The sequence below is a fragment of the Rhamphochromis sp. 'chilingali' genome, assembly GCF_963969265.1.
Source record: "Rhamphochromis sp. 'chilingali' genome assembly, chromosome: 5".
Classification (NCBI taxonomy): domain Eukaryota; kingdom Metazoa; phylum Chordata; class Actinopteri; order Cichliformes; family Cichlidae; genus Rhamphochromis; species Rhamphochromis sp. 'chilingali'.
The window spans coordinates 1,683,666-1,693,382 of record NC_137932.1 but is presented as its reverse complement, the minus strand read 5'-3'; the positions used below and the strand labels follow the sequence as shown (position 1 = coordinate 1,693,382).

Below are 9,717 nucleotides of genomic sequence, written 5' to 3'. Positions count from 1 at the left end.
GGTTCATTTCTACAAGAAGTCTGAAAAAGTTTTTCAGTGAGCCACACATTTTAAACCATTGTTTAGGCTCCTGTTTTTAAACAATTTAATTCATTCCAGTTTCATTTATATGGAGTCAAATCCCAACGACAGTCACCTCGAGGCATTGTAAAAGACAGACCCTGCACACACAAACAACAATCAGAGCAAGCCTTTGTCAACAGTGGGGAGGAAAAACTCCCTGTTAATAGGAAGAACGCCCCAACAGATCCAGGCTTATGGAGGGGCAGCCATCAGCTGGGGGGGCAGAACAAAAGATACACTGTGCCTTATTTAGTAGTTATAGTAATGATTCACTATATATGCACATAACACAGCTATGTGTAGTGTGACACACTAATGTGTGATCCCATCAGAAGTAGTACTTGTTAAAAAAAATGAGAGATTTGTCACCGAAGTGAACTATGTATAATGAGGTAGTTGCACCCCCCAGCCTCCGGGTGGCGCATTGTTCAGTGAGACAGAATAGCGAGGTCATAGGTCCTCCTCTCCAATATGGCAGAAGCGAGGCAAAGAGAAACTTCACCAGTCGTCTCTGTCTCATCATTTCCCTGTTTTGCAGGTTTGTAACCGGTAAAACTATATTAAAACGGTTGTAAAATATTGATAAGAAACACAGCTAAATGTGAGGGTATAAATCAGCGGGTAAACCCTGTTATTTGTTACGTTTTATGAAGTAGAAGGACTGGAAAAAAATGCCAAAGCCTAGCCAGCCGCGGGTGCCATTTTGGTTTCCTTTCTCCACTTATTTCAGGTCGTTTTAGCTGAATAAGCTCCTTGTCGTGTCCTGATTTTGTGAATATGAATGTTAATCTGCTGTTGGCAGTGAAGAACGACTGTTTACTGGTTCTGAAAAGTGATTTTGAGAATGTTATAGCTAAAGCTAAGCCTGCCAGCATACACATTACTCTTTCATGTATTTGTGAGCTACTAAGCTAAATTGGTTTAAGACCAAGCACTGGTATGTTGGTTAAAACAATCAGAATACATAGGTATTTGGGTTAAGAGTTAAATCGAGGTAAAAATGTATTTGAACATGCATTTCATATTGTTTTGAGTTGTCATTCAGAGAGAATAGCCGAGTAAATGATTTGAAGGTCACTACACGTGAAGTACTCTTGTTTCCCATGAAAAGATCGTGGTATTGCAGCTTGAACATACAGACGGTTTTATTGTTATTTCTGTTGTATATAGAGAATGGTGATGCTGCAAGTTAAAAATACATGTGATTGTATAAATAAATATGGCAGAAGCGAGGCAAAGAGAAACTTCACCAGTCGTCTCTGTCTCATCATTTCCCTGTTTTGCAGGAACATTTAATCTGTTTTACCGGCCCATACTCTGGGTCGGTTACAGTAGCTAGAAAACATGGTTGAAATCTCAATATTATCTTCCTGTTATATATCGACGTCCTTTCTGCCATATTTGTCCTATACGTCAAATAATCCCAAAGAAGCAATTAAACATATTTATCTTTTGCTTTCTTTTGCTAGAAAGTCTGAAAAGGACATCTAGAAGTACCAATGTTGAGGCATTTTCTAAAATCTTTGGATTTATTTTTCAACCATAACTAGAGATCGAGAAAAACCCACAGGTGGGCGGATATTCAACGTTGAAATGTTTGAACAAATGTCTATTGAAATGATTAAATACAGGAACAGGAGAAGTATAGATATGATAGTTCACATACAGTATAAAAAACCAACCACAGCATCAGCGCAACCTGCACAACCTCTATAAGCAAACACTGAAAATAATAATAATAACACTATAATAGTACAAAGTACATTTCTACATTTTTTGTAACATGTCTAACTTTTGTTTAATGTATAGGATTATCCAGAGGAGGGGAATATCTCAGTTTAGTTATGAATTACCCCCCGAAAAAAAAATCTTCCAAATAGAAAGCCAGGGCAGGGTTAGGGTTAGCACCTATGACGTCATAGTAGGACTCAAATGGTTAACACGGCTGTTTACTGGAGATCTCGTTTAACCTCCTAGGACCTGCGTGAATGTCCTCATATGTGCATCTAGTTTTCTCAGAAACAAAAATCAGGTAAAAAGAAAAAATCTGGTTATTCTTTGTTTTTACATTCATCAGGTCCCAATCAGCCTAAACCCAGACCCGCACTACCAGACACAGGGACAGTTTTTACCCACGAGCCTTTTGAACTGCTGACATTCCACACACACCACTACAATTACAGGACTGCACACGGTCACTTACACAAATGCTACTTAAATGCTCACTGCACAACTTTGTACAAGCTGTAAATACTCTTGCACAAACTTATAAATACCAACTTGTCTTAAATGTAAATACCAACTAAATTCTGTAATATTTAATACTTTTTCCTCTCATTATTATTATTATTATTATTATTATTATTATTACCACTGCTAATTTCTGTTATTTTCTTCTGTAAATAACTGCACACTCTCTATATGCTCATGTAAAGCTGAGGACTTTCATTGGATAAATGTGGCTGCACTGTTTATCTGTACATGACCATAAAACTTGAAATAGCAAAGAGAAATTAAAAATGAATGTTTAGAAAAAAATATCAATGGAAAATGCAACACAAAGCAACACTGAGACATTGTTAAAAGAGTTGCTATGAAAAGCAGCCACGATGGTGCGAAACATATTTGTGTGATTGAAGTGAGTCCAGGTCATGAAATTGTAGCTCGATTTGTAGCTGATCATGTAAAGAGGCCTGTGAAAGACTCCAGATAGAGACATGAATCCTGCCTCTTAGTACCTCTGTGCCCTTGCACACAAACACACCTAATATGTCTATCGCAGTAGATTTACTCCCACCTGATATAAAACCACAGACCTTTCCAGCTACGCCTGACCTCCTGCTGAATTTCTCCAAGCAGATGTTCTTGAACCCTCACAGCACATAGGCAGGATGATGCCTTATAATTATAGATATAAACAGATTGTGCACATGGTTTAACCTGCCATGGGTGATAAATTGCAGCTCGGTCTTGCTGTATAAACTGCCAATGCCAGAATAGAGTCCTCTCGGCTACAGAGGGTCAGCTGCAAGAGGAGGATTTAATGAGGAGGGCCACCCAAACAGTCTGGGTGTCCATCTGTTTGCTCTCTCTGCTTTTACATGTCACACATCTTGTGACGGCGGCAGCAGCGCTGGACCAGCGGGGCTGCTCAGAAAGGTGTAAATGCATCACCAAAAAGTGCACTTTCACTGAAAACGGGGAGAGTGAAAAACAAACAAAAACCTTTCAAGACTAAAACAAGAAGATCAAGACCTTTAAAAGCCAGGAACTAAAAAAAACCTCCATTTTTACACTGACAAGGTTGCCAGCATACCTGTTAACCATGGAGGCTTTATTTGTTGTACACTGTGCTGCATGCACACATGCAGTGTCTGCTTGTAGGCAGAGAACAGAAAAGCAGTTTAAATAGTTTTATTAGCTTTAGTGTGGCGAACGTTGTGATTTATGGTTTGAATTTAAGCAGAAAAACTACAAATAATTAAATTATCAAGAAAACATTTTGATTTTTGTTCAAGGATCACATTTTCACTAACTGTTAAAAATTCCCAGCATTCAGGACTACTGCTGCGTAATGATTCAACTGAAAAACTGTAACTAGGTTTAACAGCTTACTTGTTTAAGAATATTGATCATTACAAATAATTACCAACAACTCTCATTCAACAATAAACAAAGGGAAAAGACTCCTACAACCAGCTGTAGGCAACACGCCCAGCTAAGCTTTGGTTAATATTTTGGCACAGTTGAGTTCTGATAGGTGTCATAATGTCTTACAGAAAGGTGTCCATGTGTCCCCAGACACCGCTTATACTTAAACCCTGTGTTTCTCTTATCACTGTAGATCAAACATTTAGATTTGTAGCTACTAGGTAACAGCTTACACTACAGTTACAATCAGTGTTGGGAAGGTTACTTTTAAAATGTATTCCATTACAGAATACAGATTACATGCCCCAAAATGTATTCTGTAACGTATTCCGTTACGTTACTCAATGACAGTAACGTATTCTGAATACTTTGGATTACTTAATATATTATCATGCTGTTTACAACAACATGAATGTACTATTGCTGTGATTTATTACTATTACTGAAGGTCTGCGACTCCGAACTGTAGTAAAGGGACCTCTGACTAATACTGGGTCACTGTCGGCTCGTAGCCGAAAAATAGCTTTACTTTGTTGTGTGGGTCAACTTTTCTTGCAAGAGACAGAGAGAGGCGTTGAAAGGCTGCTCCAATGGAACTTATTGTTTCGGAGGAAAACACGAACACGGTGTACAGTCGAGTCTTAATAGCTTACTTACAACTGGGCTCGTCAGGCTCTCTTCTTGGCTGAAGTGGTTATTATTATATTTACATGCTTCCAGCTCCCGTTTTTGCTCGATGACAACTCGTACCTTTCCACTCCCCTTTTTCTCCCTCCTCGCGCTCACAGACCCATAACGTGTATGGCAGTCCATTCTCCCTGCAGCACGGACTACACTACCCATGATGCTACATTCTTTAGAGCTATGCTTGTAGCATTCTGCCTGTTAGCTTAGCACAACAACAACAACAACGAAAAGGCGCTCTCTCACCCAGGAAACACACAGTCGCAGAGAGAGAGAGAGAGCGTCGCCCTGTAACCATGGCAACCGTAGCGCTGCCGCCTGGAACAACAGAACGTAGCTGTCAAACAAAACCCAAACAGTCCTGACCCGCGACAATATGAAACAGGGAAGTACCGCAGTGTAATCCATTTATTTCAACAAAGTAACTGTATTCTGAATACCACCTTTTTAAACGGTAACTGTAACGGAATACAGTTACTCATATTTTGTATTTTAAATACGTAACGGCGGTACATGTATTCCGTTACTCCCCAACACTGGTTACAATTAGTCTCAAATCATCAGCCCTTTTCATTTGCATGAAAACAGAATTTAGTCATAGTTTGAACTGGTCTGACCAAGAATTTGATGTTGAAGTGTCCTGTGGATGTCACATCACATGGCTGATTTTCTACAGTGAAATGTCTGTTGATGAGAACCACAGATACTATAATAGATGGACCTTTCCATTACGCCTTCACCCGGAGGTTTTTAACTCTACACCCTGAATCTTCAGCATTAACTATGTTAATGTTGTTTTTTCTTTGGAGCCAAAAGTCACATTATATGGATGACAGGCTGCAGCGCTAAGTAATCAGTCAAGGCTTGCTAGCACCTGTCAGGGTTAATGTGTTGCAAACCTGTCAGCTAACAGCCACAACTCTAACTCGGTTAATATGTGTTATAATTACTCCTGCTCAGAGCTGTTATGAAGCAGGAAAATATCTATGGAGACCAAAACCATTGTTAATACCAGCTTTGAATTAAAAGTTCATTAATGTTGTAAAGCTCAGTGTGGGAGTCTTATGGGAACTGACTCCATTTTCGAGCAAGCCTCAAGTGACATCTAGAGAAGTCGGTGCCTCAAATTCGTTGTTGCTCCTCAAAACAATTCTGAACTTTTTGCTTCGTGGCAGGGTGCGCTATCCTGCTGAAAGAAGCCACAGCCATCTGGGAACGATGTACGTGCTCTGCAACAATGCTTAGGTAGGTGATACGTGTCATAGCAACATCCACATCAATGACCCAAGGCTTCCCAGCAGAACATTGACCAAAGCATCACACTGCCTCCCCTGGCTTGCCATCCTGATGCCAGGTGTTCCCCAGGTGACCCACAGGTATCTGTCATTTATTGGAACCAACATTCATTTTTCAGGCAGTTTGACCCTGTCACAACAGTTCCTTTCACTTTTGATAGATACGGACCATCGCAGACAGGAAGCCCCCCAAGAGCTGCAGTTGTGGAGTTGTGCTGACCCAGTCGTCTAACCATCACAGTCTGTCCTTGACGTTTGCCCAGTTTTCCTCCTTCTAACACACTAACAGGAGCCATGCTGAAGAGATAATCAGTGCACATCAGCTGTTATTGGTCGTGATGTTTTGCCCGATCGGTGTTTTACCAGAACCAGCATACAAATTTAAATAAAATGTCCTACTTGCAGTAACGGGTTCAGCGAGTTTGAAGGCAAATGCACACATGATTGCAATTCACTGGCACAACCATTTATTTTTGTTTGTTTGTTTGCCAGCTGGCACGAGGATCTTATAATATATACTAATCACAATCAGCCAGCAAATCTAATATTGCTTTTTTGCATGAAAGCCTGACAGAAATCAACACAATCTGTTACAACCTGAACCTTCCCCAAATATTTGATTTGTTCAGCTATTCGAGGTTTTAACATCTGAGAGTCATTTCTCGACAGACGGTGATTCTTCACTTTTCCACGTTGTTAACAGATGTCTTTTCACAATAATGAGACAGTTCGGCAGTCTGTTTATGTGAGACGAAAAAAAGACCAAAAGTTAAACAGCAAACAGTATTTCTTAAGAACAACTGAGTGAAGAGGGAGATGAGCGACTGTGATGATAATTAATTGCGTATGTCTGTACATTTGGGGAGCGTCATCATGAAGTGTTATTCTTTAAGTATTTTCTGTGATATATTAGAGATTTTAAAAATGCAACTGCCAACAGTATTTCATGAGAAGGAGCAAAGAAACAACAAAGACGGAAATGATTTTGGACTCAGAGCAGCCACTGCTGATCATAACCAGCTTAGAATAGAGTAGAATTCAACTTTATTGTCATTGCACATGCACAGGTACAGGGCAACGAAATGCAGTTTGCATCCATCCAGAAGTGCTTTAGTGATATAGATATATTACAATATATATTAGCAATAATATAGATATGTGAGTATATTACAGAAATGGGTCTATTATGGTATGTTATAATGTACACGGTATGAAGTATGTTGTGAATATTCTATAACTAAGTATGTACAGGCTGTATTGAGTACAAGCTATGAACAGGATATAAATATGAAAAATTATACAGAATATGAAATAAATAACTTTACAGAATCTGAGATATACAGCTATACAGAAATGGGAACTATGCAAGTTGTAAACAGTTGTAGGGTTAAAAATTATCGTATGTACAGAATGATTATTACAGAGCTATACAGTAGTGCAGTTAAGATAAGTGAGATATGTGGATAATTTCTACAGAGGTATATAAAGTGCTAGTGGTTGTGAGTGGTGGTTCAGTCCATGTTATTATTGTGTGTTTGAGGGTACAGTTGTCCATTGTGGGTGTGTGTATGTTCAGTCCATGAGTTTAACGTGGGTCAGATGTCAGGAGGCAGAGTTCAGGAGTCTGACAGCTGTGGGGAAGAAGCTGTTCCGGTACCTGGAGGTCTTAGTCCGGAGGCTCCTGTAGCGCCTCCCGGAGGGCAGGAGGGTGAAGAGTCCATGTGATGGGTGACTGGGGTCTCTGATGATTTTCCCAGCCCTTTTCAGACACCGCTTCCTGTAGATGTCCTTTATGGCAGGAAGTGGTGCTCCGGCGATGCGCTGGACAGTTTTCACGACCCTCTGCAACGCCTTCCGGTCCGAGGCAGAGCAGTTCCTGTACCAGACTGTTATACAGTTGGTCAGGATGCTCTCGATGGTGCAACGATAGAAGTTCACCAGGATGTCTGAGGACAGGTGGTTCTTCCTCAGAGTCCTCAAGAAGAAGAGGCGCTGGTGAGCCTTCTTGACCAGCTTGGAGCAGTTGGTCGTCCAGATGAGATCCTCATAGATGTGGACTCCCAGGAACTTGAAGCTACTCACACGCTCCACAGCCGTCCCCTTAATGTGGATGGGTGGATGTGGGTCAGCATTCCTCCTGTAGTCCACGATGAGCTCCTTGGTCTTCTCAGAGTTGAGCTGCAGGTTGTTTGTGTCGCACCACTCAGCCAGACAATCCACCTCCTCCCTGTAGGCGGCCTCATTGTTGTCACTGATGAGGCCAATCACCGTGGTGTCATCTGTAAACTTAATGATGGTGTTGGAACCATCAGCAGGTCTGCAGTCGTGGGTGAAGAGGGAGTGAGTTTGTCATGAGGTTGTCACCTGACCCCCCTGAGAGTTGCCAGGCAAGTCTCGCCAATATGACTTTTGTATTTGAACTCGTCAGTATTATTAGCACAAAGCAAACAGCTCTGTCCAACTGCTAAAAAAGTCAAGAGAAACAGGAGACAATGTTGGTTTAGAAGATTCAGTCAATACAAAGAAATATCAATAACTTTAAGAGTGAAGCTGTCTCACTCCTAGAAAGGATGACCAAGACGCTCCTCTGCTTTAAGGAATAAAAATATTACTCACCATCCTCTCAGATGAGAGCCCACATCAATACTTGCCAGAGTTCAAGTAGCAGACACAACTCAACAGCAACTGTTGGGAGGAGACAGTGTGAAACCTTCATGGTTGAACCACTCCTGAGAAACCACTACTGAGGAAGACCAACAAGAGGAAGACAACTTCTTGAGCCAAGAAAGAAAAGAAGCGGCTGTTCGACCAGTAGACATCTGGACTTGGATACAATGAGTCTACAGTATTATGTCAGACGTTACCTCGTCTCTCTGAGATATAGAGAAGAAAAAAAGCTGGAGAGATGGTTCTGACTGTAAACGAGGAGGAGGTGAGTGTGTTTACTGAGACCTCAAGGCCAGACTAAAAATGTCATTGCTACAAGAACGAATACAACATTCAGGAGTGACGCACCATCCCGTCTAATTTGAGCTTAGTTGATCTAACAGGTTTCAACATCATACAGACGGCATATAAAAGATGCTGCTATCCGGTCGTTAAGTGATGACGTGACGAATCCTACTTCCAGGCCTAAAGTAGTCTGCGTTTAATATGGCTTTTGTGTTGTTAACATGTTTAATGTTTTGTATTTTCTTCTATTTAATCTCAAAAAGCTCCTAAAACAGTCAGTGATCCCTGTTGACCTTCCTCGGCTTTTATTACCGCTAATCATTTATTTAAGCTCAGTTTTTAAAACCTTAGGATGTAACTACAGCCCAGCCCATGCAGCAGTATATTAATGACTAACCTCGTATTGTGGCTGCATTATCTCAGTTGTTCTCCTGGCTGAAGTTTGGTCCTTTTACAGCACCCTGCCATGCGATTACATTTGTTCCTGACCACCGAGAACACTCACGTTAACTTTTATCGAGTGGAAAAAAAAGTTAGCTTGTTTATATTATGCTAACATAGCTGTGTCGCTAGCGGTCACGTAGCACATCATTATATACCAGCTAGCCCAACTTCAGTAACCCTACAAACGTCACTGCTGTTTAGTTTTCTGTCTTCATTTATGTTGGAAGTGATAACAGAGCTGTACATTTTAATTTGTTTCCAAAACCCCGCAGTCAGGACATGCTATATTGTATTTAGATAGAAGCTAGCGAGCTAACTTTCTGCTAACTTCTAACTCCCCTCCTCTCTGGAGGGGAGAGGGAGGGGAAACAGGAGGACAAAGGAGGGGGGAACAACTAAGCTGTAGTGCCTCTTCACCTCACTGTGCAATACCTTTTGTGCAATACTTTTGTAAATAGTCAACGGTGCAATAGACTCAATACTTGAAATGTGCAATTCACTTGTATTTTTATTTTTATTCCTATTTATTCTATTTATCCCCTTCGTATATTTTATTTATATTGTCTCTGTATTTATATATGTGTGTGTGTGTGTGTGTGTGTGTGTGTGTGTGTGTGTGTGTGTGTGT

At 40.7% G+C, this 9,717-nt stretch overlaps 1 long non-coding RNA gene across 1 annotated transcript; it reads left to right on the top strand.

The window, feature by feature from the left end:
* Window positions 1-297: 297 nt before the first annotated feature.
* LOC308397317 lies at window positions 298-6,114 on the top strand. The gene is made up of 3 exons (XR_013971716.1): window positions 298-601; window positions 5,574-5,774; window positions 5,855-6,114. It is a non-coding gene; the product is annotated as an uncharacterized lncRNA (long non-coding RNA).
* The last annotated feature ends 3,603 nt before the right edge of the window (window positions 6,115-9,717 follow it).